The sequence below is a fragment of the Bombina bombina genome, chromosome 3 (assembly GCF_027579735.1).
Source record: "Bombina bombina isolate aBomBom1 chromosome 3, aBomBom1.pri, whole genome shotgun sequence".
NCBI classification, from domain to species: domain Eukaryota; kingdom Metazoa; phylum Chordata; class Amphibia; order Anura; family Bombinatoridae; genus Bombina; species Bombina bombina.
In genome coordinates this window covers 309,443,870-309,470,638 of record NC_069501.1, presented here as the reverse complement: position 1 = coordinate 309,470,638, position 26,769 = coordinate 309,443,870, and the positions used below count along the sequence as shown (strand labels likewise).

Sequence of the window (26,769 nt, the reverse complement as noted above, 5' to 3'; positions counted from 1 at the left end):
CTCAATCCAAGACGGTCTGGAGACCAAACCAGACCTGGAAAAAAGGTAAGCAGGTAAAAAAGCCTGCTGCTGCCTCTAAGACAGCATGAAGGAAAGACCCCCTATCCGGTAACGGATCTAGTAGGGGGCAGACTCCCAAAAGGGAGATTTCACCTTTCACAATTATCTGCAAACCAGATAAAGAGTGAGGCATTCTTACACTGTGTACGAGACCTCCTAGTTATGGGAGTGATCCATCCAGTTCCAAAGGAGGAACAGGAACAGGGTTTTTACTCAAATCTGTTTGTGGTTCCCAAAAAAGAGGGAACCTTCAGACCGATTTTGGATCTAAAGATCTTAAACAAATTCCTCAAAGTTCCGTCGTTCAAGATGGAAACTATTCGTACCATCCTACCACTGATCCAGGAGGGTCAATATATGACTACAGTGGATCTAAAGGATGCTTATCTTCACATTCCGATACACAAAGATCATCATCGGTTTCTCAGGTTTGCCTTTCAAGACAGGCATTACCAGTTGTAGCTCTTCCCTTTGGATTAGCTACAGCCCCAAGAATCTTTACAAAGGTTCTAGGGTCGCTTTTGGTGGTCCTAAGGCCACGGGGCATAGCAGTAGCCCCTTATTTAGACAACATCCTGATACAGGCGTCAAACTTCCAAATTGCCAAGTCTCATACGGACGTAGTACTGGCATTTCTGAGGTCGCATGGGTGGAAAGTGAACAAGGAAAAGTGTTCTCTATCCCCACTCACAAGAGTTTCCTTTCTAGGGACTCTGATAGATTCTGTAGAAATGAAAATTTACCTTGACGGAGTCCAGGTTATCAAAGCTTCTAAATTCCTGTCGGGTTCTTCATTCCATTCCACGCCCTTTGGTGGCTCAGTGTATGGAAGTAATCGGCTTAATGGTAGCGGCAATGGACATAGTGCCGTTTGCACGCTTACATCTCAGACCGCTGCAACTATGCAGGCTCAGTCAGTGGAGCGGGGATTACACAGATTTGGCCCCTCAACTGAATCTGGACCAAGAGACCAGGGATCCTCTTCCCTGGTGGCTATCTCGGGTCCATCTGTCCAAAGGTATGACCTTCGCAGGCCAGATTGGACTATTGTAACAACAAATGCCAGCCTTCTAGGTTGGGGTGCAGTCTGGAACTCCCTGAAGGCTCAGGGATCGTGGACTCAGGAGGAGTCTCTCCTTCCAATAAATATTCTGGAACTAAGAGCGATGTTCAAGGCTCTTCAGGTTTGGCCTCAGTTAGCAACTCTGAGGTACATCAGATTTCAGTCGGTCAACATCACGACTGTAGCTTACATCAACCATCGAGGGGGAACAAGAAGTTCCCTAGAGATGTTAGAAGTTTCAAAAATAATTCACTGGGCAGAGATTCACTCTTGCCACCTATCAGCTATCCATATCCCAGGTGTAGAGCACTGGGAGGCGGATTTTCTAAGTCGTCAGACTTTTCATCCGGGAGAGTGGGAACTCCATCCGGAGGTATTTGCACAACTGATTCTCCGTTGGGGCAAACCAGAACTGGATCTCATGGCGTCTCGCCAGAACGCCAAGCTTCCGTGTTACGGATCCAGGTCCAGGGATCCCAAGGCGACACTGATAGATACTCTAGCAGCACCCTGGTCTTTCAACCTGGCTTATGTGTTTCCACCGTTTCCTCTGCTCCCTCGACTGATTGCCAAGATCAAGCAGGAGAGAGCATCGGTGATTCTGATAGCACCTGCGAGGCCACGCAGGACCTGGTATGCAGATCTAGTGGACATGTCATCCTTTCCACCATGGTCTCTGCCTCTGAAACAGGACCTTCTACTTCAGGGTCCTTTCAACCATCCAAATCTAATTTCTCTGAGGCTGACTGCCTGGAGATTGAATGCTTGATTTTATCAAATCGTGGCTTCTCCGAGTCAGTTATTGATACCTTAATACAGGCACGAAAGCCTGTCACCAGGAAAATTTACCATAAGGTATGGCGTAGATATCTTTATTGGTGTGAATCCAAGGGTTACTCATGGAGTAAGGTCAGGATTCCTAGGATTTTATCTTTTCTCCAAGAAGGTTTGGAAAAAGGATTGTCAGCTAGTTTCTTAAAGGGACATATTTTTGCTCTGTCTATTCTTTTGCACTAGCGTCTGGCAGATGTTCCAGACGTTCAGGCATTTTGTCAGGCTTTAGTTTGAATCAAGCCTGTGTTTAAACCTGTTGCTCCACCATGGAGCTTAAACTTGGTTCTTAAGGTTCTTCAAGGAGTTCCGTTTGAACCTCTTCATTCCATAGATAAACTTTTATCTTGGAAAGTTCTTTTTTTTTTTTTTTTTGGTAGCTATTTCCTCGGCTCGTAGAGTCACTGAGCTATCTGCCTTACAATGTGATTCTCCTTATCTGATTTTTCATACGGATAAGGTAGTCCTGCGTACCAAACCTGGGTTCTTACCTAAGGTGGTATCTAACAAGAATATCAATCAAGAGATTGTGGTTCCATCCTTGTGTTACACAATCTGGACGTGGTCTGTGCTTTAAAGTTTTACTTACAAGCTACTAAAGATTTTCGTCAAACATCTGCTTTGTTTGTTGTCTACTCTGGACAGAGGAGAGGTCAAAAGGCTTTGGAAACCTCTTTTTCTTTTTGGCTAAGAAGCTTAATCCGCTTAGCCTATGAGACTGCTGGACAGCAGCCTCCTGAAAGGATTACAGCTCATTCCACTAGAGTTGTGGCTTCCACTTGGGCCTTTAAAAATGAGGCTTCTGTTGAACAGATTTGCAAGGCGGCGACTTGGTCTTCGCTTCATACTTTTTCAAAATTTTACAAATTTGATACTTTTGCTTCTTCGGAGGCTATATTTGGGAGAAAGGTTTTACAGGCAGTGGTTCCTTCCATTTAAGTTCCTGCCTTGTCCCTCCCTTCATCCGTGTACTTTAGCTTTGGTATTGGTATCCCACAAGTAATGGATGATCCGTGGACTGGATACACTTAACAAGAGAAAACATAATTTATGCTTACCTGATAAATTTATTTCTCTTGTAGTGTATCCAGTCCACGGCCTGCCCTGTCATTTTAAGGCAGGTAATTTTTAAATTTAAACTACAGTAACCACTACACCCTATGGCTCCTCCTTTCTCGGCTTGTTTTCGGTCGAATGACTGGCTATGACAGTTAGGGGAGGAGCTATATTACAGCTCTGCTGTGGGTGTCCTCTTGCAACTTCCTGTTGGGAATGAGAATATCCCACAAGTAATGGATGATCCGTGGACTGGATACACTACAAGAGAAATAAATTTATCAGGTAAGCATAAATTATGTTTTTCCCCTTACTCATTTAATGTACCCACACATATTATATACCGTTTTTTTTCTAGCCATTAAATGGACTTTCTAAAGATGATATTATTTTCATCATATCTTATCATTTACTTTAAAAAAAATGATAAAATATGAGGAAAAAATTGAAAAAAACACACTTTTTCTAACTTTGACCCCCACAATCTGTTACACATCTACAATCACCAAAAAAACACCCATGCTAAATAGTTTCTAAATTTTGTCCTGAGTTTAGAAATACCCAATGTTTACATGTTCTTTGCTTTTTTGCAAGTTATAGGGCAATAAATACAAGTAGCACTTTGCTATTTCCAAACCATTTTTTTCAAAATTAGCGCTAGTTACATTGGAACACTGATATCTTTCAGGAATCCCTGATTAACCCTTGACATGTATATATATTTTTTTTAGAAGACAACCCAAAGTATTGATGTAGGCCCGTTTTGGTATATTTCATGCCACCATTTCACCACCAAATGCAATCAAATAAAAGAAATTGTTCACTTTTTCCCAAATATTTTCACAAACTTTAGGTTTCTCACTGAAATTATTTACAAACAACTATGCAATTATGGCATAAATTGTTGTAAATGCTTCTCTGGGATCCCCTTTTGTTCAGAAATAGCAGACATATTTGACTTTGGCGTTGCTTTTTGGTAATTAGAAGGCCGCTAAATGCCACTGCGCATCACACGTGTATTATGCCCAGCAGTGAAGGGGTTAATTAGGGAGCCTGTAGGGAGCGTCTAGGGTTAATTTTAGCTTTAGTGTAGTGTAGTAGACAACCCCAAGTATTGATCTAGGCCCATCTTGGTATATTTCATGCTACTATTTCACCGCTAAATGCGATCAAATATAAAAAAAACGTAACATTTTTCACAATTTTAGGTTTCTCACTGAAATTATTGACAAACAACTTTTGCAAGTATGGCATAAATGATTGTAAATGCTTCTCTGGGATCCCCTTTGTTGAGAAATAGCAGACATATATGGCTTTGGCGTTGCTTTTTGGTGATTATAAGGCCGCTAAATGCCGCTGCGCACCACACGTGTATTATGCCCAGCAGTGCAGTGGTTAATTAGGTCGTTTGTAGGGACTTTGCAGGGTTAATTTTAGCTTTAGCGTAGAGATCAGCCTCCCACCTGACACATCACACCCCAGGATCCCTCCCAAACAGCTCTCTTCCCTCCCCCATCCCACAATTGTCCCTGCCATCTTAAGTACTGGCAGAAAGTCTGCCAGTACTAAAATAAAAGGTATATTTAAAATTTTTAAAAAAATTGTATAGCATATTTACATATGCAGCTGTGTAGGATCCCCCCTTAGCCCCCAACCTCCCAGCTGTCTGCCAGTACCCAGTTTGCAAATAAAAATGTTTTTTTTTTTTTAATTTTTTTCCTTTTTTCTGTAGTGTAGCTTCCCCCCACAGACCAATCCCCCACCTGCTCCCAGATCACTTAGATTTACTTTTATTAGGGATTTTACCCCCCTTACTGCCACTTATATCAAATGTTTCTGTAGTGTAGCGGATCCCACCCGCTCCCTCCCCGTGCACGCGCCCGCCCGCTGCCCCCTGTGCACGTGCGCGCTCCCGACAACCTCACCCCCAATCCCGCCCCCCTCTCTCTTCAGTCTTTCATCGATGGCCGCCCACCCGCCTCCCACGGTCAACTCCCACCCACCAACAATTGCAGCCATCGATGTCGGTGCAGAGAGGGCCACAGAGTGGCTCTCTCTGCATCGGATGGTGAAAAAATGTTATTGCAGGATGCCTCAATATCGAGGCATCACTGCAATAACCGTAAAGCGGCTGGAATCGATCGGGATCGCTTCCAGCCACTTTAATCCCCAAAGTCGTACAGGGTACTTCGCTGGTCTTTAAAGACCAGGTTGTGTGCGACGTACCCTGTACGACTCGTGTCGTTAAGGGGTTAATTGATGTAAATGTGACAAAAGGATATTTCATGTATCCAATTGTGAGTGTTCTGGTTTTAAGCTTTGTATACAGCATACATTTTTCAAGCAGTAATTGTTCTTTTTAAATTGAATCCTTGACAGATGGAGTCATGCAGACATTTAAGATAGAGGCTTTAAAGTTTATACTTAATTTGTTCTCTTGGTTGAAAAATATACTTAGGTAGGCTCAGGAGCAGCAATGCAGTAATGGGAGCTAGCTGGAGATTGGTGATGACACACACACGTATCATCATTGACTGACCAGTTGTGTTTAAGCTAGCTCCCAGTAGTGTATTACTGCTCTAGAGATGACTTTTGCAGGGGTTAACACATAGGGTGGATCACAGTCCTTTAGAAAAACATACAATTGTCTGCAGAAAATCACCATTATAAGATTTTTGTAGATACATCATTTGATATGTTTTTTTCTAATGGATTGTAATTGACCCTATAGTTATATGCAATCAATAGTACAATATAAAAAACAGATGATAACTTTTAGTTGTATGTACTTTAAATGTTGCACACATCAGGTTATGGATTATACTACACAGTGGATACAGACTGCTTATATTTAGCTTATACCCCCTACATTTCCTGGGGACTTTCTGGGACGGAGAGGGTAGGGAACTTGTGGGCCATGTCTCACCGGTGTTGTAAATGGGACCAAAGCAGGAGGGGTGAGGTCAGATAGTGGGTGTGACTGGGGCTGCTTTTGGGTGGGGCGTCTCTTGAGTGTAACTGAGGCCGTGTCTAAAAACAGGATATTTGCCCAGACTAAGAAGCTGCCGGCAAGAAGATGGCCAGACCTCTCAACACATGACAATACTGCAGTATGCTGGAAGGTGGAGAAGTCTTTGTAGGGCTAGGAAAGATTAAGAAGTTAAAGGGACATGGAAGGCAAATCTACATTTTTATAATTCAGGTAGAGCCTACCTAATCGAAATAAAAACATGTAAATGTGATAATAGAATAACTCGGAAAGGTTTTGTTTTATTATACGCTTATCAAAATCAGGAAACTTTCATTTTGACTTCCTGCCTGAGGACATAATGTTCTGATCCAAAGCATTCTTTCGGTTCTGTTTTAAACTATTTGTCTACAATATGGAGTACTTTCATTAACATGATATTATATGATCCATACTCATTTTTAACTGCAAATGTATAATCAAAGAGATCACAGGATTTGGGGGAGATACTTCATGTAAGTCTCTATGTCTCAGTGCAATAAAGCTCATTACATGATATTTCAAGTTACTTATTTGTTTAATGATCCATGTGTTGCACATAATTCTAGTATACATTGATATACAGTCATCCTGTAAATCATTATGTTCCGCATAGCTGAGGTTTTTTGTTGTTGCTACTACTAGTTTTAAAATGTGACTGCTATTTCATCTACCCCATTACATGCACTAAAACAAGTTTGCCAATCATATGACAGAACTGTTAACCAATTTTCATGCATAACATATTCTAAAATGTTTAAAAGGAAATAAAAGACCACTTTACAATTTCATGGTTCAAATAGAACATGCAATTTTCAATTTACTCTTGTTCTTAAAATGACTGTTCTCTTGGTGTCCTATGTTGAAAAGCATATCTAAGTAGTTCAGAAGCAGCAATGCACTACTAGATGTTGAGTGGTGGATATGCACATATGCCTCTTGTTATTGGCTCACCAGATGTTTCAGCTAGCTCCCAGTAGTCCATTGCTGCTCTAGAGCTGAATTAAACTATATGATTAACTCTTTTGCAGGGGTTAAACACATAATTATAAGCATGCAATAAAGCTCTCGCACAGCAGATCTTTTTGGTTTGGCAATTTACATTGTAACTAAAAAAAAAAAAAAAAACTTATGCATGCTGCCCTCCATACTCCTATAGATTTATTGTCAAGCCTCCCCCAAACTAGCAAGAAATAAAGGCTGTTTATTCAGTGGTATTAAAACAACTGTAAATAAATACCATATTTTAGATGACATAAAAATATGTGCAATGTTACTTTAAGTTAAAGTTCAACATAACAAAGAAACAATTCAAAGAGGTTTTCATTTTCATACACTCAAAAAGTTGCTGTCAATTGTAGGTGCTTGGATTTGGAAGCTGTCCAATTCATAATATTGGTTTCATGTTCTTGGTCATAACAAGCGTTTGACCTTAGAATGCTTTCTATGAAATTCATGCGTCTTCTGGATTCATAATGAGAACGGCTCATCTGCTCTGTCTCAACAAAACAAGTGTTAATTATAGAAGCCCTTTCAGCATTCTTAATTTATGGTTGGCGAGCATTGACATTCAATTAAAAGCATCTACGAAGTGCTTTTTGTAGAATATGCTTTTTGTTTAATCATTTGATTTGAGCCCTGGAATTTCTTTTCTGTGAATGGAGATTTAATATTTTAAATTACCACTCTTCTTTGAAAATGCTGTAATATACCATCATCTTTTAATGCTGCTGCAAGTTCATTTGTAAACCGTTAAGGTAGGTATGAACACAGTGTTGACAGTAGTACATTGAATGGTGATGGAATATGGCCTTAAATTAAATATGCAAAAAGAAAAGATTTAGTTTGCAGTTGTTTCATGCAACTACAGATGTACAATACAGATTTTGCCATTTCTTCATCTTAAAAGGAAATTAAAGGACCACCAAACACAGTAGACTAGTATAATCTAGTAAATGTATATAAACAGAGAGTGCAACAGCACTTAGTTTAAAATTTGTCAAAAAGAAATGTACTCATTTGAAATTCCTAGTTCTATTTTTATTCCCACTGCATCATGTGACAGACATCAGCCAATCACAAAATGCATATATGTATTCTGTGAATTCTTGACATGCTCAGTAGGAGCTGGTGCCTCAGAACGTGTGCACATAAAAAGAATGTGCACATTTAGATAATGGAAATAAATTGGAAGGTTGTTTAAAATTGGGTACTCTGTCTGCAGCATGAAAGTTAATTTTGACTTTAGTGTTAGTTTTAAACCATTCAAGCAAAAACTACTTGGCATGTATTACTAATTACTGTCAATATGTATTGGTCTATTATGCAGCCATACTCACTATTGTTGGCTACATACATTTTGTCTCTTTTCTTTGGCTCAGCTAACTCCCAGTAGTGCATTGCTGCTCTGGAGTTGACTTTTCAGGGGTTAAACACAGTTACAGGGAGTGCAGAATTATTAGGCAAGTTGTATTTTTGAGGATTAATTTTATTATTGAACAACAACCATGTTCTCAATGAACCCAAAAAACTCATTAATATCAAAGCTGAATAGTTTTGGAAGTAGTTTTTAGTTTGTTTTTAGTTTAAGCTATTTTTGGGGGATATCTGTGTGTGCAGGTGACTATTGCTGTGCATAATTATTAGGCAACTTAACAAAAAACAAATATATACCCATTTCAATTATTTATTTTTACCAGTGAAACCAATATAACATCTCAACATTCACAAATATACATTTCTGACATTCAAAAACAAAACAAAAACAAATCAGTGACCAATATAGCCACCTTTCTTTGCAAGGACACTCAAAAGCCTGCCATCCATGGATTCTGTCAGTGTTTTGATCTGTTCACCATCAACATTGCGTGCAGCAGCAACCACAGCCTCCCAGACACTGTTCAGAGAGGTGTACTGTTTTCCCTCCTTGTAAATCTCACATTTGATGATGGACCACAGGTTCTCAATGGGGTTCAGATCAGGTGAACAAGGAGGCCATGTCATTAGATTTTCTTCTTTTATACCCTTTCTTGCCAGCCACGCTGTGGAGTACTTGGACGCGTGTGATGGAGCATTGTCCTGCATGAAAATCATGTTTTTCTTGAAGGATGCAGACTTCTTCCTGTACCACTGCTTAAAGAAGGTGTCTTCCAGAAACTGGCAGTAGGACTGGGAGTTGAGCTTGACTCCATCCTCAACCCGAAAAGGCCCCACAAGCTCATCTTTGATGATACCAGCCCAAACCAGTACTCCACCTCCACCTTGCTGGCGTCTGAGTCGGACTGGAGCTCTCTGCCCTTTACCAATCCAGCCACGGGCCCATCCATCTGGCCCACCAAGACTCACTCTCATTTCATCAGTCCATAAAACCTTAGAAAAATCAGTCTTGAGATATTTCTTGGCCCAGTCTTGACATTTCAGCTTGTGTGTCTTGTTCAGTGGTGTTCGTCTTTCAGCCTTTCTTACCTTGGCCATGTCTCTGAGTATTCCACACCTTGTGCTTTTGGGCACTCCAGTGATGTTGCAGCTCTGAAATATGGCCAAACTGGTTGCAAGTGGCATCTTAGCAGCTGCACGCTTGACTTTTCTCAGTTCATGGGCAGTTATTTTGCGCCTTGGTTTTTCCACACGCTTCTTGCGACCCTGTTGACTATTTTGAATGAAACGCTTGATTGTTCGATGATCACGCTTCAGAAGCTTTGCAATTTTAAGAGTGCTGCATCCCTCTGCAAGATATCTCACTATTTTTGACTTTTCTGAGCCTGTCAAGTCCTTCTTTTGACCCATTTTGCCAAAGGAAAGGAAGTTGCCTAATAATTATGCACACCTGATATAGGGTGTTGATGTCATTAGACCACACCCCTTCTCATTACAGAGATGCACATCACCTAATATGCTTAATTGGTAGTAGGCTTTCGAGCCTATACAGCTTGGAGTAAGACAACATGCATAAAGAGGATGATGTGGTCAAAATACTAATTTGCCTAATAAATCTGCACTCCCTGTATATGCAAGCAATAGTGCAATAATAAAAATACTAAATGTTTTGCCCTTTTATGTCCCTTTAAGCTACATTTATCATTAACATTTTCCTACAGCCTTCTGCTCATACGAAGCAGTAAAAAAAGAGTGGGTCAGGGCTATGGTTGCTACCTTTTGTGTAAAAAGTATGGACCATACTAGTAATTAGCATATATAATTATGCAGCGTGATTCAGAAATTAAAACAGAACTGGTTTTAAACAATCAGATTTTTATATAGACTACTTCACACCTAAAAACGGTTCAATTATAACTAGCCATTTATTTCTACATATATTAATTATCATCTACATAGACCTGAACCAATAGGGCAGTAAAATACCAACAGAGTTGTAGGGTTGAAGAATGAATGAGCGTCCATTAAAGGGATAGTGAAATCAAAATAAAATTAAAATTGATTAGATAGACCATGGCCCAGATTACGAGTTTTGCATTCGAGGCTATGCGGTGCTAACGAGCAGTTTTCACTCACCGCTCACTTACCTGCAGCGCTGGTATTAAGGGTTTTTACAAACCTGTCGTTAAAAGACAAGAAGTGAGCGTTGAGCAAAATTTTGCTCATTACCGCACTTCAATACCAGTGCTGCTTAAGTCAGCGGTGAGCTGGTCGTACGTGCTCGTGCACGATTTCCCCATAGGAATCAACGGGGAGAGTCGGCTGAAAAAAAGTCTAACACCTGCAAAAAAGCAACGTAAAACTCAGTAACACAGCCCCATTGATTCCTATGGGGAAATAAAAGTTATGTCTACACCTAACACCCTAACATTAACCCTGAATCTAAACACCCCTAATCTTACACTTATTAACCCTAATCTGCCACCCCCGACATCGCCGACACCTACATTATAATTATTAACCCCTAATCTGCTGCTCCGGACACCGCCGCCACCTACATTATATGTATTAACCCCTAATCTACTGCACCCAACATCGCCGACACCTACATACTATTTATTAACCCCTAATCTGCCTCCCCCAACGTCGCTGCAACCTACCTACTATTTATTAACCCCTAATCTGCAACCCCCAAGGTCGCCGCCACTATATTAAAGTTATTAACACCTAAACCCTAAAGTTATTAACCCCTAAAGTCTAACCCTAACACCCCCTAACTTAAATATAATTACAATAAATGTAAATAAATATTACTATCATTAAAGGGACAGTAAAGTAAAAAAAAATTTTTTCATGATTAAAATAGGGCATGTCATTTTAAACAACTTTCCAATTTACTTTTATTACCAATTTTGCTTTGTTCTATTGGTATTCTTAGTTGAAAGCTAAAGCTAGGAGGTTCATGTGCTACTTTCTTAGACCTTGAAGACTGCCTCTAATCTGAAAGCATTTTGACAGTTTTTCGCCACTAGAGGGCGTTAGTTCATGTGTTTCATATAGATAACATTGAGCTCAGGCATGTGAAGCTCCTAGGAGTCAGCACTGATTGGCTAAAAATGCAAGTCTGTCAAAATAACTGAAATAAGTTGTCAGTTTGCAGAGGCATAGATACAAGGTAATCACAGAGGAAAAAAGTGTATTTATATATCTCTGTTGGTTATGCAAAATTTGGGAATGGGTAATAAAGGGATTATCTACCTTTTTAAACAATAAAAATTCTGGTGTTTACTGTCCCTTTAACTAAATTATTCCTATTTAAAACTAAATACTTACCTATAAAATAAACCCTAAGCTAGCTACAATAGAACTACTAGTTACATTATAGCTATCTTAGTGTTTATTTTTATTTTACAGGCAAGTTTGTATTTATTTTAACTAGGTAGAATAGTTATTAAATAGTTATTAACTATTTAATAACTACCTAGCTAAAATAAATACAAAACTACCTGTAAAATAAAACCTAACCTAAGTTACACTAACACCACACTATAATTAAATAAATTAACTAAATTAATACAATTACCTAAATTAAATTAAATTAGCTAAAGTACAAAAAAAAAAACCCCACTAAATTACAGAACATAATAAACAAATTACAGATATTTAAACTAATTACACCTAATCTAATAGCCCTATTAAAATAAAAAAAAATAAAAAAATTAGTTTTTAAATAGGAATAATTTAGTTAATGATAGTAATATTTATTTAGATTTATTGTAATTATATTTAAGTTAGAGGGTGTTAGGGTTAGACTTAGGTTTAGGGGTTAATAACTTTAATATAGTGGCGGCTACGTTGGGGTGGCAGATTAGGGGTTCATAAATATAATGTAGGTGGCGGCGGTGTCTGGAGCACACCCCTTCTCATTACAGAGATGCACATCACCTAATATGCTTAATTGGTAGTAGGCTTTCGAACCTATACAGCTTGGAGTAAGACAACATGCATAAAGAGGATGATGTGGTCAAAATACTCATTTGCCTAATAATTCTGCACTCCCTGTATATATATATATATATATATATATATATATATATATATATATATATATACAGGGAGTGCAGAATTATTAGGCAAGTTGTATTTTTGAGGATTAATTTTATTATTGAGCAACAACCATGTTCTCAATGAACCCAAAAAACTCATTAATATCAAAGCTGAATAGTTTTGGAAGTAGTTTTTAGTTTGTTTTTAGTTATAGCTATTTTAGGGGGATATCTGTGTGTGCAGGTGACTATTACTGTGCATAATTATTAGGCAACTTAACAAAAAACAAATATATACCCATTTCAATTATTTATTTTTACCAGTGAAACCAATATAACATCTCAACATTCACAAATATACATTTCTGACATTCAAAAACAAAACAAAAACAAATCAGTGACCAATATAGCCACCTTTCTTTGCAAGGACACTCAAAAGCCTGCCATCCATGGATTCTGTCAGTGTTTTGATCTGTTCACCATCAACATTGCGTGCAGCAGCAACCACAGCCTCCCAGACACTGTTCAGAGAGGTGTACTGTTTTCCCTCCTTGTAAATCTCACATTTGATGATGGACCACAGGTTCTCAATGGGGTTCAGATCAGGTGAACAAGGAGGCCATGTCATTAGATTTTCTTCTTTTATACCCTTTCTTGCCAGCCACGCTGTGGAGTACTTGGACGCGTGTGATGGAGCATTGTCCTGCATGAAAATCATGTTTTCTCCAACATAGGTGTGTCCGGTCCACGGCGTCATCCTTACTTGTGGGATATTCTCTTCCCCAACAGGAAATGGCAAAGAGCCCAGCAAAGCTGGTCACATGATCCCTCCTAGGCTCCGCCTACCCCAGTCATTCTCTTTGCCGTTGTACAGGCAACATCTCCACGGAGATGGCTTAGAGTTTTTTAGTGTTTAACTGTAGTTTTTATTATTCAATCAAGAGTTTGTTATTTTGAAATAGTGCTGGTATGTACTATTTACTCAGAAACAGAAAAGAGATGAAGATTTCTGTTTGTATGAGGAAAATGATTTTAGCAACCGTCACTAAAATCCATGGCTGTTCCACACAGGACTGTTGAGAGCAATTAACTTCAGTTGGGGGAACAGTGTGCAGTCTCTTGCTGCTTGAGGTATGACACATTCTAACAAGACGATGTAATGCTGGAAGCTGTCATTTTCCCTATGGGATCCGGTAAGCCATGTTTATTACGATCGTAAATAAGGGCTTCACAAGGGCTTATTAAGACTGTAGACTTTTTTTGGGCTAAATCGATTCATTATTAACACATATTTAGCCTTGAGGAATCATTTTATCTGGGTATTTTGATATATTGATATCGGCAGGCACTGTATTAGACACCTTATTCTTTAGGGGCTTTCCCAAAGCATAAGCAGAGCCTCATTTTCGCGCCGGTGTTGCGCACTTGTTTTTGAGAGGCATGGCATGCAGTCGCATGTGAGAGGAGCTCTGATACTTAGAAAAGACTTTCTGAAGGCGTCATTTGGTATCGTATTCCCCTTTGGGCTTGGTTGGGTCTCAGCAAAGCAGATACCAGGGACTGTAAAGGGGTTAAAGTTCAAAACGGCTCCGGTTCCGTTATTTTATGGGTTAAAGCTTCCAAATTTGGTGTGCAATACGTTTAAGGCTTTAAGACACTGTGGTGAAAATTTGGTGAATTTTGAACAATTCCTTCATGTTTTTTCGCAATTGCAGTAATAAAGTGTGTTCAGTTTAAAATTTAAAGTGACAGTAACGGTTTTATTTTAAAACGTTTTTTGTACTTTGTTATCAAGTTTATGCCTGTTTAACATGTCTGAACTACCAGATAGACTGTGTTCTGAATGTGGGGAAGCCAGAATTCCTATTCATTTAAATAAATGTGATTTATGTGATAATGACAATGATGCCCAAGATGATTCCTCAAGTGAGGGGAGTAAGCATGGTACTGCATCATTCCCTCCTTCGTCTACACGAGTCTTGCCCACTCAGGAGGCCCCTAGTACATCTAGCGCGCCAATACTCCTTACTATGCAACAGTTAACGGCTGTAATGGATAATTCTGTCAAAAACATTTTAGCCAAAATGAACACTTATCAGCGTAAGCGCGGCTGCTCTGTTTTAGATACTGAAGAGCATGACGACGCTGATAATATTTCTGAAGGGCCCCTAACCCAGTCTGATGGGGCCAGGGAGGTTTTGTCTGAGGGAGAAATTACTGATTCAGGGAACATTTCTCAACAGGCTGAACCTGATGTGATTGCATTTAAATTTAAGTTGGAACATCTCCGCATTCTGCTTAAGGAGGTATTATCCACTCTGGATGATTGTGACAAGTTGGTCATCCCAGAGAAACTATGTAAAATGGACAAGTTCCTAGAGGTCCCGGGGCTCCCAGAAGCTTTTCCTATACCCAAGCGGGTGGCGGACATTGTTAATAAAGAATGGGAAAGGCCCGGTATTCCTTTCGTCCCTCCCCCCATATTTAAAAAATTGTTTCCTATGGTCGACCCCAGAAAGGACTTATGGCAGACAGTCCCCAAGGTCGAGGGAGCGGTTTCCACTTTAAACAAACGCACCACTATACCCATAGAGGATAGTTGTGCTTTCAAAGATCCTATGGATAAAAAATTAGAAGGTTTGCTTAAAAAGATGTTTGTTCAGCAAGGTTACCTTCTACAACCTATTTCATGCATTGTCCCTGTCGCTACAGCCGCATGTTTCTGGTTTGATGGCGCGCAGAGCGCTTTGGTTGAAATCTTGGTCGGCTGATGCGTCTTCCAAGAACAAGCTACTTAACATCCCTTTCAAGGGGAAAACGCTGTTTGGCCCTGACTTGAAAGAGATTATCTCTGATATCACTGGGGGTAAGGGCCACGCCCTTCCTCAGGATCGGCCTTTCAAGGCCAAAAATAAACCTAATTTTCGTCCCTTTCGTAGAAACGGACCAGCCCAAGGTGCTACGTCCTCTAAGCAAGAGGGTAATACTTCTCAAGCCAAGCCAGCTTGGAGACCAATGCAAGGCTGGAACAAGGGAAAGCAGGCCAAGAAACCTGCCACTGCTACCAAGACAGCATGAAATGTTGGCCCCCGATCCGGGACCGGATCTGGTGGGGGGCAGACTCTCTCTCTTCGCTCAGGCTTGGGCAAGAGATGTTCTGGATCCTTGGGCGCTAGAAATAGTCTCCCAAGGTTATCTTCTGGAATTCAAGGGACTTCCCCCAAGGGGGAGGTTCCACAGGTCTCAGTTGTCTTCAGACCACATAAAAAGACAGGCATTCTTACATTGTGTAGAAGACCTGTTAAAAATGGGAGTGATTCATCCTGTTCCATTAAGAGAACAAGGGATGGGGTTCTACTCCAATCTGTTCATAGTTCCCAAAAAAGAGGGAACGTTCAGACCAATCTTAGATCTCAAGATCTTAAACAAGTTTCTCAAGGTTCTATCGTTCAAGATGGAAACCATTCAAACTATTCTTCCTTCAATCCAGGAAGGTCAATTCATGACCACGGTGGATTTAAAGGATGCGTATCTACATATTCCTATCCACAAGGAACATCATCGGTTCCTAAGGTTCGCATTCCTGGACAAACATTACCAGTTCGTGGCGCTTCCTTTCGGATTAGCCACTGCTCCAAGGATTTTCACAAAGGTACTAGGGTCCCTTCTAGCTGTGCTAAGACCAAGGGGCATTGCTGTAGTACCTTACTTGGACGACATTCTGATTCAAGCGTCGTCCCTTCCTCATTGTCCTGGCCTTTCTCAGATCTCACGGATGGAAAGTGAACGTGGAAAAGAGTTCTCTATCCCCGTCAACAAGGGTTCCCTTCTTGGGAACAATAATAGACTCCTTAGAAATGAGGATTTTTCTGACAGAGGCCAGAAAAACAAAACTTCTAGACTCTTGTCGGATACTTCATTCCGTTCCTCTTCCTTCCATAGCTCAGTGCATGGAAGTGATCGGGTTGATGGTAGCGGCAATGGACATAGTTCCTTTTGCGCGCATTCATCTAAGACCATTACAACTGTGCATGCTCAGTCAGTGGAATGGGGACTATACAGACTTGTTTCCGAAGATACAAGTAAATCAGAGGACCAGAGACTCACTCCGTTGGTGGCTGTCCCTGGACAACCTGTCACAAGGGATGACATTCCGCAGACCAGAGTGGGTCATTGTCACGACCGACGCCAGTCTGATGGGCTGGGGCGCGGTCTGGGGATCCCTGAAAGCTCAGGGTCTTTGGTCTCGGGAAGAATCTCTTCTACCGATAAATATTCTGGAACTGAGAGCGATATTCAACGCTCTCAAGGCTTGGCCTCAGCTAGCGAGGGCCAAGTTCATACGGTTTCAATCAGACAACATGACAACTGTTGCGTACATCAACCATCAGGGGGGAACAAGGAGTTCCCTAGCGATGGAAGAAGTGACCAAAATCATTCTATGGGCGGAGTCTCACTCCTGCCACCTGTCTGCTATCCACATCCCAGGAGTGGAAAATTGGGAAGCGGATTTTCTGAGTCGTCAGACATTGCATCCGGGGGAGTGGGAACTCCATCCGGAAATCTTTGCCCTAGTCACTCAGCTGTGGGGCATTCCAGACATGGATCTGATGGCCTCTCGTCAGAACTTCAAGGTTCCTTGCTACGGGTCCAGATCCAGGGATCCCAAGGCGGCTCTAGTGGATGCACTAGTAGCACCTTGGACCTTCAAACTAGCTTATGTGTTCCCGCCGTTTCCTCTCATCCCCAGGCTGGTAGCCAGGATCAATCAGGAGAGGGCGTCTGTGATCTTGATAGCTCCTGCGTGGCCACGCAGGACTTGGTATGCAGATCTGGTGAATATGTCATCGGCTCCACCTTGGAAGCTACCTTTGAGACGAGACCTTCTTGTTCAGGGTCCGTTCGAACATCCGAATCTGGTTTCACTACAGCTGACTGCTTGGAGATTGAACGCTTGATTTTATCGAAGCGAGGGTTCTCAGATTCTGTTATCGATACTCTTGTTCAGGCCAGAAAGCCTGTAACTAGAAAGATTTACCACAAAATTTGGAAAAAATATATCTGTTGGTGTGAATCTAAAGGATTCCCTTGGGACAAGGTTAAGATTCCTAGGATCCTATCCTTCCTTCAAGAAGGATTGGAAAAAGGTTTATCTGCAAGTTCCCTGAAGGGACAGATTTCTGCCTTGTCGGTGTTACTTCACAAAAAACTGGCTGCTGTGCCAGATGTTCAAGCTTTTGTTCAGGCTCTGGTTAGAATTAAGCCTGTTTACAAACCTTTGACTCCTCCTTGGAGTCTCAATTTAGTTCTTTCAGTTCTTCAGGGGGTTCCGTTTGAACCCTTGCATTCCGTTGATATTAAGTTATTATCTTGGAAAGTTTTGTTTTTAGTTGCAATTTCTTCTGCCAGAAGAGTTTCAGAATTATCTGCTCTGCAGTGTTCTCCTCCTTATCTGGTGTTCCATGCAGATAAGGTGGTTTTACGTACTAAACCTGGTTTTCTTCCAAAAGTTGTTTCTAACAAAAACATTAACCAGGAGATTATCGTACCTTCTCTGTGTCCGAAACCAGTTTCAAAGAAGGAACGTTTGTTGCACAATTTGGATGTTGTTCGCGCTCTAAAATTCTATTTAGATGCTACAAAGGATTTTAGATAAACATCTTCCTTGTTTGTTGTTTATTCCGGTAAAAGGAGAGGTCAAAAAGCAACTTCTACCTCTCTCTCTTTTTGGATTAAAAGCATCATCAGATTGGCTTACGAGACTGCCGGACGGCAGCCTCCCGAAAGAATCACAGCTCATTCCACTAGGGCTGTGGCTTCCACATGGGCCTTCAAGAACGAGGCTTCTGTTGATCAGATATGTAGGGCAGTGACTTGGTCTTCACTGCACACTTTTACCAAATTTTACAAGTTTGATACTTTTGCTTCTTCTGAGGCTATTTTTGGGAGAAAGGTTTTGCAAGCCGTGGTGCCTTCCATTTAGGTGACCTGATTTGCTCCCTCCCTTCATCCGTGTCCTAAAGCTTTGGTATTGGTTCCCACAAGTAAGGATGACGCCGTGGACCGGACACACCTATGTTGGAGAAAACAGAATTTATGTTTACCTGATAAATTACTTTCTCCAACGGTGTGTCCGGTCCACGGCCCGCCCTGGTTTTTTTTTTAATCAGGTCTGATAATTTATTTTCTTTAACTACAGTCACCACGGTACCATATGGTTTCTCCTATGCAAATATTCCTCCTTAACGTCGGTCGAATGACTGGGGTAGGCGGAGCCTAGGAGGGATCATGTGACCAGCTTTGCTGGGCTCTTTGCCATTTCCTGTTGGGGAAGAGAATATCCCACAAGTAAGGATGACGCCGTGGACCGGACACACCGTTGGAGAAAGTAATTTATCAGGTAAACATAAATTCTGTTTTTCTTGAAGGATGCAGACTTCTTCCTGTACCACTGCTTGAAGAAGGTGTCTTCCAGAAACTGGCAGTAGGACTGGGAGTTGAGCTTGACTCCATCCTCAACCCGAAAAGGCCCCACAAGCTCATCTTTGATGATACCAGCCCAAACCAGTACTCCACCTCCACCTTGCTGGCATCTGAGTCGGACTGGAGCTCTCTGCCCTTTACCAATCCAGCCACAGGCCCATCCATCTGGCCCATCAAGACTCACTCTCATTTCATCAGTCTATAAAACCTTAGAAAAATCAGTCTTGAGATATTTCTTGGCCCAGTCTTGACGTTTCAGCTTGTGTGTCTTGTTCAGTGGTGGTCGTCTTTCAGCCTTTCTTACCTTGACCATGTCTCTGAGTATTACACACCTTGTGCTTTTGGGCACTCCAGTGATGTTGCAGCTCTGAAATATGGCCAAACTGGTGGCAAGTGGCATCTTGGCAGCTGCACGCTTGACTTTTCTCAGTTCATGGGCAGTTATTTTGCGCCTTGGTTTTTCCACACGCTTCTTGCGACCCTGTTGACTATTTTGAATGAAACGCTTGATTGTTCGATGATCACGCTTCAGAAGCTTTGCAATTTTAAGAGTGCTGCATCCCTCTGCAAGATATCTCACTATTTTTGACTTTTCTGAGCCTGTCAAGACCTTCTTTTGACCCATTTTGCCAAAGGAAAGGAAGTTGCCTAATAATTATGCACACCTGATATAGGGTGTTGATGTCATTAGACCACACCCCTTCTCATTACAGAGATGCACATCACCTAATATGCTTAATTGGTAGTAGGCTTTCGAGCCTATACAGCTTGGAGTAAGACAACATGCATAAAGAGGATGATGTGGTCAAAATACTCATTTGCCTAATAATTCTGCACTCCCTGTATATATAGTTAGTATCCCACAAAAGTGAGTACACCCCTTACATTTTTGTAAATATTTTATTATATCTTTTCATGTGACAACACTGAAGCAAATGCACTTTTCTGCAATGAAAAGTAGTGAGTGTACATTCTGTATAACAGTGTGAATTTGCTGTCCCCTCAAAATAACTCAACACACAGCCATTAATGTCTAAACCGTTGGCAACAAAGTGAGTACACCCCTAAGTGGAAATGTCCAAATTGGGCCTAAAGTGTCAATATTTTGTGTGGCCACCATTATTTTCCAGCACTGCCTTAACCTTCTTGGGCAGGAAGTTCACCAGAGCTTCACAGGTTGCCACTGGAGTCCTCTTCCACTCCTCCATGAGGACATCACTGAGCTGATAGATGTTAGAGACCTTGTGCTCCCCCACCTTATATTTGAGGATTCCCCACAGATGTTCAATAGGGTTTAGGTCTGGAGACATGCTTGGCCAGTCCATCACCTTTACCCTCAGCTTCTTTAGCAAGGCAGTGGTCGTCTTGGAGGTGTGTTTGGGGATCGTTATCATGTTGGAATACTGCCCTGCGGCCCAGTCTCCGAAAAGGAGGGGATCATGTTCTGCTTCAGTATGTCACAGTACATGTTGGCATTCATGGTTCCCTCAATGAACTGTAGTCTCCAGTGCTGGCAGCACTCATCCAGGCCCAGACCATGACACTCCCACCACAATGCTTGACTGTAGGCAAGACACAATTTGTACTTCTCACCTGGTTGCCGCCACACATGCTTGACACCTGTCACGGATACCGGGCTGCAGGGGTTAAACCTATACCCCCCTGCCACCTACCCCCTCTTGTTTCTCAGCGGTTTTGGGCTCCTCAGTGCAACCGCGATCTCCCAGAGCTTTGGTTTCCCTTGTTTTGTTGGTAACCTGGATCTTGGAAGAAGCTGGACTCTGACCGACCTATCTCCCTCTGGCTGGCCGACCTCCTGGATCTGCCGGTCGGCTTCATCAACTGGGATCCCCGGTCCCCTTTAACCCTGGTTGCTCCAGCGGCCCTTTGTTCAGAGCTCATCTCTTTTGAGGTGTGGTAGCCCCTAGGAAGGACAAGAGGTGGTGGAATTGCAGAAGGGGAGCTTCTTTGGGAACTGGGGGTTTTGGAAACCCCTACCCCCAATCTTTACCGGGCTGTAACTCCGGTCCCCAGTAACGAATCATGCTGCTTTTTGGAATGTGGCATCTGGAGACCGAGAGCTTTCAAATAACACATTGGAAGCTGCTTTCCAAGGATCACCTCAAAACCACCACCGCTGTGTCCTGGGTCTCTGTGGGACTGTGGCTTCTATGGCAGGCACCAGCCTGTCTGGAGGGGCGGGAATGACAGGAGATATGAAGTTCAGATCAGGCTTGTTATCAAGATCAGTTTTTCTAAAATCACTTGTTCTCCGCTACATAGCGGCCTGTTCCAGGTATCGGAAGGATCCTTTGGCGGAGCTACCCAGTTGGGGTAGCAAGGAATCTGTCACAACACCATCTGAACCAAATAAGTTTATCTTGGTCTCATCGGACCACAGGACATGGCTCCAGTAATTCATGTCCTTAGTCTGCTTGTCTTCAGCAAACTGTTTGCAGGCTTTCTTGTGCATCATCTTTAGAAGAAGCTTTCTTCTGGGACTACAGCCATGCAGATGAATTTGATGGAGTGTGCGGCGTATGGTCTTAGCGTTGACAGGCTGATCCCCCCCCACCCCTTCAACCTCTGCATCAATGCTGGCAGCACTCATACGTCTTTTTCCCAAAGACAACCTCTGGATATGACGCTGAGCACGTGCACCCAACTTCTTTGGTCGACCATGGCGTGGCCTGTTCTGAGTGGATCCTCAATTCTTTGCCATGAGGTGCCATGTTGAACTTCCAGTGACCAGTATGAGAGAGTGTGAGAGCGATAACACCAAATTTAACACACCTGCTCCCCATTCACTCATGAGACCTTGTAACACTAACGAGTCACATGACACTGGGGAGGGAAAATGGCTAATTGGGCCCAATTTGGACATTTCAACTTAGGGGTGTACTCACTTTTGTTTCCAACAGTTTAGACATTCATGTCTGTGTGTTGAGTTATTTTGAGGGGATGGCAAATTTACACTGTTATACAGGCTGTACACTCACTACTTTACATTGTAGCAAAGTGTCATTTCTTTAGTGTTGTCGCATGAAAATATATAATATATTATATAGATATATATACACATATACAGTCGTATGCAAAAGTTTAGGCACCCCTGACAATTTCCATGATTTTCATTTATAAATAATTGGGTGTTTGGATCAGCAATTTCATTTTGATCTATCAAATAACTGAAGGACACAGTAATATTTCAGTAGTAAAATTAGGTTTATTGAATTAACAGAAAATGGGCAATATGCATCCAAACGAAATTAGACAGGTGCATAAAGTTGGGCACCCCAACAGAAATATTGCATCAATATTTAGTAGAGCCTTCTTTAGCAGAAATAACAGCCTCTAGACACTTTCTATAGCCTGTAATGAGTGTCTGGATTCTGGATGAAGGTATTTTGGACCATTCCTCTTTGCAAAACATCTCCAGTTCAGTTTGGTTTGATGGTTGCCTAGCATGGATAGCCAGCTTCAAATCACCCCACAGATTTTCAATGATATTCAGGTCTGGGGACTGAGATGGCCATTCCAGAACTTTGTACTTGTTCCTCTGCATAAATGCCAGAGTAGATTTTGAGCAGTGTTTTGGGTCGTTGTCTTGTTGAAATATCCAGCTTCGGCGTAACTTCAACTTTGTGACTGATTCCTCAACATTATTCTCAAGTATCTGCTGATATTGAGTGGAATCCATTTGACCCTCAACCAGTGGCGGATCCAGGGGGGGGGGCAACGGGCCAATTGCCCCCCCCGAGAATATACTGAGAGAGGGCTGTCCTGTTTTGAGAATTTGAGAGCCAGTCCCGACCATTTAAATGTACCGGACTGTCCCGGCAACTGTTTTGTGGGTTAAAAACTCGAGTTAACTGACAGTCTTTTGTAAATAAAGTTTGTTATTTAAAAAAAAAAAAACAAGTCAGTTTCTCCTCCCCGTCAGCTGGCTGTGCAGTGACATCACATTTGGGGCGGGTAATGGCTGTGGATGTGTCTGATACCTGCGGGCAGCGTGTAACTACTGGTGTGAACTGTGAAGATAATCAGCACCACTCCTTTTCCGCCTGATCTGCACTGTGTAAGCCAGTTATCTTAAATACACAAAGGGATTGTATTTTATAAAGCTTATTGTGTCTGTCGCGTTTTTATCCCACACCCCTAGCAATATATTTGTCCCTTCTTCATATGCAAGGAAAAATAAAGCCCCAGATAAAGTTTTCTGTTATTCTCGCAGTTACGTTGCCTGCTAAGATTCCCAAAGTCCTTTTTCTGCTACTGTTTTATTCATACAGTTTTATTTTATTCTTAACAAATTTATAATTTACATTATTCAGCATTTACCATTTATAATGTGCACTACAAAAGCCAACTTGCAAATATGTGCTTCCTAGAAAGTTATTGTTATTTATTTAGATGGGAAAATAAACTGTACAATAACATCAGGGAACTGAATGCTGCACGTAGCAAAAATGCATTCCTTGTGAACACCAGACGAATCAGAGAGCATATCACACGGTGTCCGTGTTTGAGAGGAATGCCTATTAGTCCCTGGGGTCTCATAAATCCTTTTAGATCACGGAGTTCTGAGGAGGTAAAAAAAGTCACCTATTAACTTGTTGCTGTCTGAGTTGCATTGCGTGTGTGAGCTGCATGTGAGATGGGAGATAGAAATGGTGGATGAATTATTAGAACAAATATGGGACATTTATGGCACTTAATTGAAGCTTTACTATTGCAAAGCACAGCATGTGAGCACCTCAGTGAAATATTGATAAATACAGGGGAGAGATTAATTTACTTAACCCCTAAGTGATTAACTCCTTGCTTCCAGAGATGCTGTGGTGCACAGATGCTAACTCTGTCTGGCATATGAAAGGTTAGAAATATATTGTACTCAAAATGTTTTTTTCTCCCTTTAATTTTAAATCCAACTTGTACAGACCTTTATCTCTCCACAAATACAGGGAGTTGTGCAAACATAAGTAGTTTTTCTACATTCCAGTTACATGTAAACAGAATAAATGTGTAAATTCTGCTAGCTATAACTGTTAATGATCAATAATTGCTTATTGTGACCTCCCTTACTTCACCTATAACTGCTCCCTATGTCTCCTCCACTAACTTCACCTATAACTGCTCCCTATGTCTCTCCACTAACTTCACCTATAACTGCTCCCTATGTCTCTTCCACTAACTTCACCTATAACTGCTCCCTATGTCTCCTCCACTAACTTCACCTATAACTGCTCCCTATGTCTCCTCCTATAACTGCTCCCTATGTCTCCTCCACTAACTGCTCCTATAACTGCTCCCTATGTCTCCTCCACTAACTGCTCCTATAACTGCTCCCTATGTCTCCTCCACTAACTGCTCCTATAACTGCTCCCTATGTCTCCTCCACTAACTTCACCTATAACTGCTCCCTATGTCTCTCCACTAACTTCACCTATAACTGCTCCCTATGTCTCTTCCACTAACTTCACCTATAACTGCTCCCTATGTCTCCTCCACTAACTTCACCTATAACTGCTCCCTATGTCTCCTCCTATAACTGCTCCCTATGTCTCCTCCACTAACTGCTCCTATAACTGCTCCCTATGTCTCCTCCACTAACTGCTCCTATAACTGCTCCCTATGTCTCCTCCACTAACTTCACCTATAACTGCTCCCTATGTCTCCTCCACTAACTTCACCTATAACTGCTCCCTATGTCTCCTCCACTAACTGCTCCTATAACTGCTCCCTATGTCTCCTCCACTAACTGCTCCTATAACTGCTCCCTATGTCTCCTCCACTAACTGCTCCTGTAACTGCTCCCTATGTCTCCTCCACTAACTGCTCCTATAACTGCTCCCTATGTCTCCTCCACTAACTGCTCCTATAACTGCTCCCTATGTCTCCTCCACTAACTGCTCCTATAACTGCTCCCTATGTCTCCTCCACTAACTGCTCCTATAACTGCTCCCTATGTCTCCTCCACTAACTGCTCCTATAACTGCTCCCTATGTCTCCTCCACTAACTGCTCCTATAACTGCTCCCTATGTCTCCTCCTCTAACTTATATATGGTGCTATATAGCGCTGTCTGTTTTTTGCTTATATTCTATATTCTCTGTTATCACTCTATACTGTAGTGTCCAGACTGCCAAGTTACAGCAATTATGCAATACTGTTTATTTGGGCATTCGTCTGGAACATTTTATTTAAGATTATGACCCTGCTTTTATTATTTGATTTGAATCTATATATTTTTTGTGGCGGCGGACAGAAAATGAGTGCTTATAGAACAGACTATTTTCTTTAACCTATCGTACAGCTCTAACCTTATTTAAAAACAGTCACATTTGTCTTTCCAAATTAAAATTAAAATAGTCTGTTCTATAAGCACTCATTATTTTCTGTCCGCCGCCACAAAAAAATCTGGAAGTGCCCCTCCCGAGACCAGGCTCTGGATCCGCCACTGCCCTCAACTTTAACAAGATTCCCAGTACCGGCACTGGCCACACAGCCCCACAGCTTGATGGAACATCCACCAAATTTTACTGTGGCTAGCAAGTGTTTGTCTTGGAACTCTGTGTTCTTTTGCCGCCATGCATAACGCCCCTTGTTATGACCAAATAACTCAATCATTGTTTCATCAGTCAACACCACCTTCTTCCAAAATGAAGCTGGCTTGTCTAAATGTGCGTTTGCATACCTCAAGCGACTCTGTTTGTGGCGTGTGTGCAGAAAAGGCTTGTTCCGCATCACTCTCCCATACAGCTTCTCCTTGTGCAAAGTGCGCTGAATTGTTGAACGTTGCACAATGACACCATTTTCAGCAAGATGTTGTAGATCTTTGGAGGTGGTCTGTGGGCTGTTTTTGACCGTTCTCACCATCCTTTGCCTTTGCCTCTCCGATATTTTACTTGGCCTGCCACTTCTGGCCTTAACAAGAACTGTGCCTGTTGTCTTCCATTTCCTCACTATGTTCCTCACAGTGGACACTGACAGCTTAAATCTCTGCGATAGCTTTTTGTTGCCTTCCCCTAAACCATAATGTTGAACAATCTTTGTTTTCAGGTCATTTGAGAGTTGTTTTGAGGCCCCCCATGTTGCCACTCTTCAGAGGAGAGTCAAAGAGAACAACAACTTGCAATTGGCCACCTTAAATACCCTTTCTCATGATTGGATGCACCTGTCTATGAAGTTCAAGGCTCAATAGGCTCACCAAACTAATTGTGTGTTCCAATTAATTAGTGTTAGGTAGTTACAGGTATTCAAATCAACAAAATGATAAGGATGCCCAAATGTATGCACCTGTCTAATTTCGTTTGGATGCATATTGCAAATTTTATTTTAATCCAATAAACCTCATTTCACTTCTGAAATATTACTGTGTCCTTCAGTTATTTGATAGATCAAAATGAAATTGCTGATCCAAACACCCAATTATTTATAAAGGAAAATCATGGAAATTGTCAGGGGTGCCTAAACTTTTGCATACAACTGTATAATGTGTGTGCGTGTTTATATATATATATATATATATATATATATATATATATATATATATATATATATATATATTTGTGTGTGTGTGTGTGTGTGTAGGATTTTCTTGGCTAAAGTTGTTTTTAGACAATATTAGTAGGGAAATTGTTGTCCCTTATTTACTTCCATATCACAAGAGTGCTTCAGAGAGATTTTTGCATAATTTGGATGTTGTTAGAGCATTGCATTATTACACTGATGCTACTACGAATTTCAGACAAACTTCTAGTTTGTTTAACTTTTATGGTTCTAGAAAAGGACAGAAAGTTTCTGCTTTTTCTTTGGCCTCTTGGTTGAAATCTATGATTCATAAGG

At 41.4% G+C, this 26,769-nt stretch overlaps 1 protein-coding gene across 9 annotated transcripts in view; it reads left to right on the top strand.

The window, feature by feature from the left end:
- Positions 1 to 26,769, top strand: part of CDKL5 (cyclin dependent kinase like 5) — a 1,071,204-nt gene that overhangs the window by 369,231 nt on the left and 675,204 nt on the right. The window contains exon 1 of one of the 9 annotated variants that reach the window (XM_053706414.1): positions 23,312 to 23,513. The exons of the other annotated variants lie outside the window; for them this stretch is intronic. The gene's annotated coding sequence lies outside the window, so the exon portion shown is untranslated. Of the gene's footprint in view, positions 1 to 23,311; positions 23,514 to 26,769 lie in introns of those variants that run through there. 9 annotated transcript variants of the gene reach the window in all.